At 34.3% G+C, this 11,698-nt stretch overlaps 1 pseudogene; it reads right to left on the reverse strand.

Annotated features, from left to right (window-relative positions):
• Positions 1–1,255: 1,255 nt before the first annotated feature.
• LOC107776891 (putative pectate lyase 2) lies at positions 1,256–3,215 on the reverse strand (annotated as a pseudogene).
• Between the last annotated feature and the right edge of the window lie 8,483 nt (positions 3,216–11,698).

Below are 11,698 nucleotides of genomic sequence, written 5' to 3' on the forward strand. Positions count from 1 at the left end.
GATCCGGGTAAAAGTCTGGAGATCACTATGAAAATTGAAGAACAAGGATGAAGATATGAAGGTTTAAAAAAGGTTTGATGAAGGCCGGAAAGCTCAAAGGTAATAATTTAGTTGAAAAGTGGAAAAGAACAAATGGAGGAAACTTTTATAGGGAAACAGCCAACACTTCACATTCGGGAGCAACCAGCCGATGAGCGACACATGTCCGAAGTTTTAATGACGTGAATGATGGGACGTTTCGGCTCCCTCATCGTAACGTACAAATGAAGGAACCGGAGAACATCTGTTGTTTCCCATTGTTTCGGCAAAGCCTGCTCTTTGAGAAACGAGGGGACTATCTATATACGGATAAAACCGAGTCCAGTGAGCACCCCAGTTTTCTGGTGAGGCAAACGGAGCAGGGACGTGATCGTAAGGAATCAGAATCAGAGCAAGGAGACCCTCGTATCGGGGCTCGAGCAAAACACATGCCCTCGGGGATATCGGGACCACATCCTCTGGGTTCGGTTCGAATTCCAAGACTTCGGAGAGCATTACCAAACAACCACACACGACTAACAAAGGACCGTGATGTCTGTGCCTAACCAGATATCACGGCGTGAATCTCGGGTTATATCGACAGAAAATCAGCGATTAACGTAAAGGAAGATTTTTACTTTTCTTAGGATTGTACTTAGGGTAAAACTCCCCTACTATATAAAGGGGGAGATTATTATTTATTAGACACATATCAAGGCATATGCTTCTGTTTCTGAAAGCTATTTAAAGTTCTTGTTCTTGTTCATAAGTTTTATTTCGGAACCGAAGGCAGGTCCGTCTTTAAACCTTTAACCGAGCCCGGACTCATTCTTCTCATTGCTTAATCTGACGTCATTGATCATTTGTATTGAATTAATGCACATATCTTTAAAACGGCATATAAATTTAATTGTTATCCATTTTTAAGGGTAAACACATATATTCGATGGATAGTCAAAATACACACATTAATTAAGCTGGCGCGCACCCTACTCTTTTAAGAAAATTCTTGTCAAGAAAACATCCATCGAATGTAAGCTCATACATTGTAATAAGATTACACTGCGACATCAAAGAAGAGTAAAGCTTGGAATTCATTTCCCGATCGTATTAAGTACCATAATATTCCATCTTTCTGTTGCAAATTTTATCGTAAAAATCAGATTGCCGAGACAAATTAAAATATCGTTCGTTAACTTAAACAGACTATTTTTTCATTTTCATTAAAGGGGACAAATTAAAGGCAGGGTCGGTTAGGGATGCACTGAAGAGGACCAGCATCAGAAGTTAAAGAAGGAACTTGGGATCCATCAGCAACTGGAAATGACTGTGGTGAAGTATAATTTGGAGTTGGATTTCCTTTTCCTGATGCATTGAAGAAAGCTCCATTCAAGAATTTGTCTTTGGATGACTTCCAATTCCACTGCGCCCACACCATTGGCAAAGCATATTCCCTATGTGTTACCTGTCAAGAATATATAATTTAGTAATTTCAAAAGAATATATAATTTAGTAATTTCAAAAGTTAGGGCAATTGAAGCTATGTGCAAAGGCAAAATCAAGAATTTCGATAATATATATGGAGGTAATTTTTTTATCTATACACTCAGTGGATTTTTTTGCATACACAACATAATATTTTCGATGAAGGGTGTTCAACTGACCAGTTTAAACCTTAGGCATTTACTCCAAAACAAACTCACCTCTTTCATGGTCACGTTGTTGGGGGCGATGAAGTAATTCCCTTCACTAAAAATAGTTGGTTCGGAGCTTCCACTAATGGCATGAAGTCCCCAGGGTTCATAATAATTGTTGGCAATATGAACATATCCATATCGAATCCTGCATCATACATACAAATATTCAGCATAAAATATTACTAATAAAAGATCAATTTACAACACTTAATTATAGAAAAATTAAAAAGGGAAAGAAATTGACAAAATAGTAATTCCGTAGGAATGAGAATCTTCTCTCTCACTCTTTGTCTGATGCATGGGTTTACTTAAAGAGGAAATATCGATTTTGAAAATAAACTCACTTTGGAAATAGAGCAGTACTCCCTTTGTCTCATATTAACAGTCGTAGTTACTAAAAATAGTTGTCTCAAATTATTTATCATTTTAGAAGTTCAACACAACATTAATTTTTTTTTACCCTTAGTAATAATTATTTTTGAAGATGAATATAACACATAAATAGAATAAATATTCAATGAAGAGAGATTGTATCTTATAATATAAATAATGGTAGAATATTTCAATCCCTTTCCTAATTAATATTTCTTAAGGGCATGTAAAAGAGAAACACGACACGGAGGGAGTACCTTGGTATTCTATCATTAAGATAAGGACCAAAATGATTAAATGCGATTGTGACATTCATGATCTTGTCCTGATAAAATCCATCTATGCTCCCCAGCGTCATCGCCTGAAATTGCATTGTTATTTAGGGAAGAACGACAACATGTACATTTTTGTAATACGGAAAAAATTAAAATAAAAAAAGAATAAATTAGGAGAGAGAAAGGCACTTACCCAATTATGTTTGAAAAAGATATTGTTTGAGACTGTGATATCATAAGAAGTAAAAAGAATATCAAGGAGACCTTCAGTAGAACGACCAAGAAAACAATGGTCAATCCAAATATTTGAAGAATTACTTATAATAATGGCATTTCCATCAGTACCAGGCCTAAACACAACCTCAGTAGGACTAATTCTAACATTTCCTTATGGAGCTTTCGAACAAATATCAATCTTTACTCCATGAATAATCACATTCTTTATAACATCAATAGTAATACAAGGTCCTAAACCTATTTCAACTTTCGCACCTCTTCCATCTATGGTTTTAAAACTATTAATTATAAGCTCATTTCCTAAATTAATGAGCATATCCTTTTCGAAAATAATCCAAAGTGGTTCGGTTTGAATTACACCATATCGGAGGGTGCCTGGTTTAGGATTTACAGGGTCATCGTCAGTATCATTTACGACGTAAATTGCTCCCCCTTTTCCTCCCAAGGCACCACTTCCAAAGCCTTTAGCACAATCGGCTAAAGCTTGGCGATTGGTAGACCAATTCGGATCTGATCTCCAACATGAATCTATAGGGTTTAGAGTTTTTCCATGCAAAGAAGAAATGGAAAACAATAGAAGACATGAAAACAATAAGAAAGAACTGGGATTTGCCATGGCTTTAGGGAAAAAGAATGAGACTATAACAATTTGGGGCACCATGTTAGCCTTATATACAATCAAGTCTAAGGAGGTTTTAGATGTTGATTTATGCAAATCTATATTGAGGTTTAATTTATGGATGGTGGGATTTATTGTCATAATTATCTTGCATATTCAAGGATGCGTGAGTGAATCCCAGAATCATCTTACATATTCAAAGATAGGTGAATCTTTAATTGGAATTTTTACGCCCCGTAGAAAACCTTAGTACCCTATTTATTTTAAATAAATACCATTTTAAAATATTACATCCTATAGATACCTTTTATGCTTTATAGTCAAATATTTAATTATAGTTACATCCTACATTTAAGGCATCATATATGCTAAATAATATTTTTCTCTCTACTTTTTAGTCTTTTCTCTCACATAATCACAGTAAAATTGACTAACCACGTTCTCTCTCTTTTTGCATACACTTTACTCTTTCTCCCTCAACCCACGATTCATACCTCTTCTCCCACCCAAATTCTCTAGTTCTCCTCCATTATCACTCCATTACAATCGCTTAGGGTAAGTTTAATTCGTTGATTTTGATAGACGAAGAGCAATTGGTTCAACTGTAGCGGCTCAATTCTACTTGGCAGTGGTCGTCGAAGTAGGGTTCACAGCTTTTGCGTAATTCATGGCTTCGTTTGTGGGATTTGCGGGCTGGGGATTGTATTGTTTGTAGTTGTTGTAGGAAGTTGGACAGATGTGTTAGGGGGCTGACCAGCCGGAATTAATGGCTGGCCGCCGGCCGGCGAAGCCATAAGGCTGTTTCTCTCTCTAGATTGGCCAAATCGCCTATTTGTATTCAGTTGTATTCGAATGTATATTTCAGCTGTATTCACATGTATTCAGTAGCATTCATTTATATATTTTAGATGTATTAAAAAGTTATGCTTATTCTCTTGTATTCAGTTTTAATCAGTTGTATTTAACCATTTTATTCAGCAGTAGTTAGTTGTATTCAAGTGTTTTATACAACTGTATTCAGTTGTAGTTAGTTATATTCAACTATTTTATTCAGCAGAAGTTAGTTGTATTTTGTTGCATTCAAGAGTTTTATTCAGCTGTATTCAGTTGTATTTTGTTGTATTCAATTGTTTTATTCAGATGAATTAAGTTGTATTTTGTTGTATTCAACTGTATACAGTTCTACTCAACTGTATTATTCATATGTATTTATCTTTATTCAGCTATAATCTTTATTATGTATCTTTCAAATACAGATTAATGAGGGATCGTTTTAGTTCGTTGAGTTAAATTAGGAGAATATCATGTGATTTGATTTCCTTCCGTTTTTAACCAGTTTAACCTTCCAGATTTTGCGCAGATACGTTACTATATTTAACGTTAATGACGCTTGAATACAGCTAAATACATGTCAAACTTAGCTGGAATTCCAGTTTTTACGCCTATTTTTTTGTTGTATTAATGAATACAGCAGCTTAAATACATGAAATACATTGTATAAAAACATAAAAGGTATCTATAACACGTAATATAGCAAAGAGTATCTATAAATGGCTAATTAGACCTAAAAGATGGTGCTTTATGAAAAATTCTCAATTTTTAATTATGTGTTCATCCATTTAGGCGAATTGTTTATTTTCTTACTCTAATTAGCACATGATGAACTGTCCTTTTGATTTTTTTTTAATGCTTTTGCAAACCAAAAAAAGGAAAAAAATTTAAAAATCAACTTTCAAATACAATCTACATATATCAGCTAAAAAGGGAAAAGGATAGGGCAAAACAGTTGTTGGTTTAATTGGTGCATGATGAGCTACCATTTTGATTTTTCATATTTGTAAACCAAAATGGGATAAAATTTTAAAATCAAGATCCAAATACAATCTACATATAACAGCTAAGAAGGAAAAAAATATAAAGCAAAACAGTTGTTTCTTACATCTTAGTTTGGTCCATAACAGGGGTTGTAAACATACGAAATTTATGGAATTAAAGTCCATAATAAATTCGGATAAATTCCTAAATTCAAAAAATATTAAGTCCAAATATCAAGATTAAATTATTTATGTCCATAATGTGGATTTAAATTAAATTCAAATTCATTGGGCTAGTCCATTGAGTTGAAATTCAAATGATGAGTCCGCTCCATTAGCCTAACGTTCATGCCAAGTATTAAATGACATGATATGCCAAGTCAAATCAATGACCAATACAATCATGCATGCCACGTGACTGAGTGAGGTAGCATGCCAAGTCAATCAAAAAATCAATCAAATATCATCCAAGTGACTTGATTCAATCAATTACATGCAATCTTATCACATAACTTTGGTGATAGTTGATCACGTCCAATTCACACTTCAATTAAGAGAAGGCTTTGGCTTCGTCTTCGAATTTGGTCAAATAATAATAGTAAATATTAATGTAATATTATCCGTATTTGTAACGATAAATTAATAATTCAAATTATCAGTTTCATTGACTCTACCCGTCCGTTTTTGTAACGGAAAACGTTTCTTCTGCTCGTTTTAATTTGCGTAAATGGTCATTTATGTTATGGCCGTTTTAAGTAACTGACCTCTGAAGAGTTACAACTCTTCATTTGAACTCAACAAGTTGGGGTTATAAATTGCACTCCATTATCTCAGATTTTTCATACGAATTTTTGACTTTTCCTCCTTTCTTCTGTATTGTTTTAACTACTAAGAATGCAACATTAAGTGTGTTTTGCTACTGATTTTTGTGTTCGCTAAAACACTGGAGTTTGAAGTATCGTTACACCAGTGTGTAATTCGTTCTATCCTGGGAGGAAATAATCCACAACCTTGGGTACTAGGAGGGAATTAAATTCCTTAAGGAAGCACTGTGAATTCAGTGGACTCGGATTAAAGTCTGTTTCTATTTTTTATTTCTGTTTATACGTTATTTTATATTCTCCAGAATTATTTTTATAAATACAGGATACTAACATGTATCACACATAGAAGTATATATAGATATACATGTGATACATATGTGATACACAAATGATATATATGTGATACACAAATGATACATAGTGTGATACACATATTATTTTTTTCTACTTCGAATTTTCAATTCAAACCACTTCAAAACTGTCAAATCATCTCAAAATTGAGATTTAAATTCCTTAAGATATACCAAATCTATTCTCATAACACTCACTCAAAAGAAAGCAAAAATTTAACCTTTTATTTGCTACAAATAGCTAATTGGCTAATATTAGTAATATTTGATGAATTAGTTAGTTTCTGTAATAAGCTACTTATAAATGGACATAGATAAATGTCCGTCTAGTGATAGCAAATGGGCGTGTTTGGTCGGATTTGGGCGAGTTAAAAATGAATTAAGCAAAAATGGGTTGGGTCTCAAACCGTCCATTTTTATGCCGATCAGAAACGGATTGAATATGGGTTTACCCATATTATGCAAGTGTAATATTTTTTTCAAGTGCAATTTAAAAAAATTCTTTTGCTCATATTATTTAGTGACATAAGTTTAACTGGAATAATATATACTTTTAATCATTAAATTTATTCAAATTTGATTATCACCTTATAAATTTAAGTTACTTTTCAACAAAATATAACAATTTTCATTTTAGGAAGAAAATATGACCAAGATGGCAAGATGCCTGTACACATAAATCTGTGTCCCAAACTTAAAAGTTTAGCCAAAAAATGAAGGAATAACTACATTTTTGAACTATCAGATAATAATCGGAGAATCAACACGAATTTTATGTTGAAAACATTTTGTTGGATAGTGTTAAAGATCACATTTTCGTAAGAGGATACTTAGAAAATATTTATCTCTTTATCACGATTCACTGGAATGCATTAGATCGACTTTTTCTTTAATATTTTCCTCTGTTTCTTCTGATTTTTATTTTGCACTAGTGAATTTTCCCGCGCTTCGTGCGGTTTTAATTGAATTGAATTTATATTTGTTTGAACATACTTGAGATAAACTAGATAATTTTTATCCATAAGCATATATAAGTTGATTACATCACAAATATAATTTTTTATCATCATGAACACTTTAGTCAATTTAACGGACGTCGTGTTCTTACTTGTATTACTGTAAAATAACCGAGTATTGGCTTGGCAATGTTACTAAAGTTCTTAAACTCTTACAATTGGTTTATGTTCATACACTAAATAAAATAGGTTCTCATATATAAAATTTATTTAGCGTAGGTGATAAATAACAGTCATAAAATATGTGTACTTCTTGAATTTCAATCAAATTAATATAAACATTAGAGAAGAGAAAATGAGGAAAAGTATTTAGAGTCTTCTGGATAGAAAGAAAAAGGCAACGTTAAATCCTCTTGCATTTCATTTCGTTTTAATGTTGTTTATATTATTTGTTATAATATAATAATAATATTTATTAATAAATGTATTTAGAGACCATGAGCTTTAATGAGGAGAAAGAAAGTTAAAAATGAAAGAAGAATGATTTTTGGTGTCACATAAGTACTGAGCAAAATGATAAATATCTAATTAATAATCAATTATGGGGAAAGGGGAAAGTTTGAAACGTTAGAAGAATGTTTAAGAAGGTGAAATTTTGAGTTTTTATACGGTATGGTTTAAAAAATATAATAAAAGTGGGAAATCAAAAAGACTCAAGTCATTATTGAGCCAATTTACCCAATAAAAAAAGAGAAAATGCAACCAAAAAGAAAGAGAAAAAAATTAAATAGGATCATTGGCTAAAGAGAAGTGTTCAATCGTTATATTTATCTATCTATCTCTCTCTATATATATATAATTATTTATAGATATTATTAGTAATATAGTTATATATTATTGGGCGTTAATGTTGAGAAATTTTTTAACAATATGAAAAAGATAATTGTATTTTCTGGTCTAAAGATGGATAATGTCATCTTTCCTTAAATAATATTTTAATTGACTTAATTAAGGAGAAAATAATTGAAAGAGAAGGTAGAAGGAATAACAGATTTAGATGGAAAAAAGACGACAGAAAAGAAAAAAATAGAAGTTAGCTATAACAATAAACAAATAGAAAGAACTCCAAAAGGCAAAATATTTACTTTAATTACAGAAATATAATGTAATTAACTATTACATGAAATATCATAAGAGTATTGTGACGACCCGGCCGGTCGTCTTAAGAATTTACGCTTTGATCCCCTATTAATTGCTTTTCCCAAGTTTAATTCTGCTATTTTGATTTGCCGGGATGTTCGGCTTTGAGTTTCGGAGAGTTTTGGGACACTTAGTCCCTAAATAAGAGCTTAAGTGTTGGAAAGTTGACTGTAGTCGGAACAGTGTGAAGACGGTCTCGGAATGAAAATCCGATGGTTTCGTTAGCTCTGTTGGGTAATTTTGGGGTTAGGAGCGTGTTCGGATTGTGTTTTGGAGGTTCGTAGCTAATTTAGGCTTGAAATGCCGAAAGTTGAATTTTGTAAGTTTCCGGTTCGATAGTGAGATTTTGATCCAAGGGTCGGAATGGAATTCCGAGAGTTGCAGTAGTTCCGTTATGTTATTTGGGATGTGTGTACAAAATTTCAGGTCATTCGGACGTGTTTTGATAGACTTTTTGATCAAAAGCATATTTTGAGAAAATTTGGAGTTCTTAGGCTTAAATCCATGGTTAATTCGAGATTTCGATATTCTTTTAGGTGTTTTAAGGATTGGTACAAGTTTGAACAAGGTATTAGGTGATGTTTGTGCTTTTGGTTGAGGTCCCGGGGGCCTCGGAGTGATTTCGGATGGTTAACGGGAAGTTTGAGGAAATGTTGCAGTTGCCTTTCTTTGTTGCTTCTGGTATTTTCGCATCTGCGGTTTGGGGACCGCAGATGCGGCGCCGCAGAAGCATCTAATAGGCCGCAGAAGCGGATTTTGGTCTCTTCAGCAGGAGCCGCAGATGCAGTTATTTTTCCGCAGAAGCGGTACTGTATCTGCGGATCGGGAGTCGCAGATACGAAAATTTGCCATTCAAGTGAAAAGTCGCAGATGCGACGTTAGTTCCGCAGAAGCGGGACCGCACCGCAGATGCGAAAATCACTAGGCAGAACATATAAATAGTTGTCTTCGCGAATTTGAAGGATTCTTTCACCATTTTCATCCGGGTTTGAAGCTTTTGAGAGAGATTCTTGAGGAAAGCAAAGGGAAATCGCTTGGAGGTAACATCCTTGACTTCATAAGTCATTTTTATGTGATTAAAGACCTAATTAGTGGTGAGAAATTTTGGGAAAATGATTAATTAGGGCTTGAGTTTAAGAGGCTTTTAAACGAGGATTTGAAGGGTCGTTTGGACTCCGATTTCAGCGTTCTTGTTATGTATAGACTCGTGAGAGTTCGAGATTTCTGAAAATATAAATTTCACCCGATTCTGAGACGTGGGCCCAATGGACGTTTTGGTCATTTTATATAATTTCGCGTATTAGCTTAGAATTTAATTGTAGAATCAGTTGCTTGAAGTGTTATTTACATTATAAAATTGAATTGAATAGATTTGAGTTATTTGGAGTCGAGTACTCGTGGCAAGAGCGTGGTTTCAGGTTGATTTTGAGCCGGTTCGAGGTAAGTGACTTGTCTAACCTTGTGTGGTGGACCTTCCCCTTAGGATTGATATATTTGGTAATTGAAATGCCTTGTACGTGAGGTGACGAGTGCGTACTTGTGCTAATTGTTGAAAATTCAGTTTTTCTTAAGTAATTACTAGTATGTTTCTTTTCCTGTTTCTATTTTTTGCACTATTAAGCTTGTTGTTAGCTTAGGAAAGCATGTCTAAGTGACTTAATTTGCTTTATTTGATTCAACCTGCCTTACTTGAATTCCGTGCAGCATGCTAGGCTAGAATCACTTATTGCCTTAATATGAAATTTTGCCATTTTTGTATATCTTCCTGCTGTTGTTGTGTATTTATTTTGGGACTACGGATGTGGGATTCAGGTAGCTCCCCCTTGTCTGTTTACTTTGGGACTACGGGTTCAATTCTCGGTGGATCCCCCTGCACAGTTATATGGAACTACGGGAATGCACCCGGTAGATCCCCCTACACAGTTATATGGAACTACGGGAATGCACCCGGTAGATTCCCCCAGTACTGGGTATTAATATTTGGGACTACAGATCGGGATTCCGCTAGATCTGCGCATTGATAGTTGGACTACGGGACGGTATCCCGGGAGATCCACTGGACAGTTTTATGATGGACTACGGGACGGTATCCCGGGAGATCCACTGGACAGTTGTAAGTGGGACTATATGACGGTATCCTGGAAGGTGCCCCGGTTGTTATCTCTGTGTTGAGTTGTATTTCTTTCCGTGGCTTGTTTTGTCTCTGTTCTAGTTGTTATTGTTCTGTTAATTCTATATTATTTCTTACTGTTTTACTTATTTATACTGTTTTATTCCACACTGTTAACCCTTATATTGTATTTAACCTCAGTAGGGCCCTAATCTTCCTCGTCACTACCCAACCGAGGTTAGGCTTGGCACTTACTGAGTACCGTTGTGGTGTACTCATGCCTCTTCTGCACATGTTTTTCATGTGTAGACCCAGGTACTTCTACTCAGGCCTACCATCCTTGAGGGAGGCGACTACTTAGAGACTTCGAGGTACATTTGCCGTGTCCGCAGACCGAGGAGTCCCTTTCTATTCCTGCCTTTTAGTATTTAGCCCTTTTGTACTTTCTGTTCTTATTAGACAAATTCCGGAGTTAGAGCTATGTAGTATTTCTCTATTTCTTAGCTTGTGATTTATGGGTTTTCGGGTCTTGAATTTATGTTTGGTGTTAAGAGTTAAATATGGTGTATGCCGAACGGCACATTTAAACACTGTTATTGCTTTATTTCTGTTTTTAAATTATTTTACTTCCGCAAGTTTGGTTATCTTCCGCAAATTTAGGCTTACCTAGTCGTAGAGACTAGGTGCCGTCACGATGGTTCACGGAAGGCGAACCGGGGTCGTGACAAGTACGAATTTCTTGAACTTATTTTCGGTTAATAAATCAAAGAGCAAATTGATTAAGGAATACACATCAATTTAACGTAAAACTATTCATTGCGTGTCAGTGATACTTATTCACTATTTGAGGTAAAAATAACACCAATTTATTCTCAACTACTTCGCCTACTGCATCGGCAAAGTTTTGTATCATTTGTTACACCTGCAACAAAACATCTAATTCAACACAAGTTGCGGTTTAAAGAATTAATATTTTCAAAGAATCCTAATCAAAAAATTATATTAAGTAATAAACATATGTAGGAAATAAAGTGGAGATAATAAAGATTTTTCTGAGATAGTGTCATTTAAACAATTGCAAGAAAAGATAGAAACCATAGAGTATTTATCAGAATACACCCACTTTTCGCATAATAGCTACATCAAAATATCTTTAAATTGAAAATATGCTCTCCCGACTCCAATCATAATCAAACCGAAACAATACTTTACCGACCTGAGACCTA

Source organism: Nicotiana tabacum, chromosome 3 (genome assembly GCF_000715075.1).
Source record: "Nicotiana tabacum cultivar K326 chromosome 3, ASM71507v2, whole genome shotgun sequence".
Taxonomy (NCBI): domain Eukaryota; kingdom Viridiplantae; phylum Streptophyta; class Magnoliopsida; order Solanales; family Solanaceae; genus Nicotiana; species Nicotiana tabacum.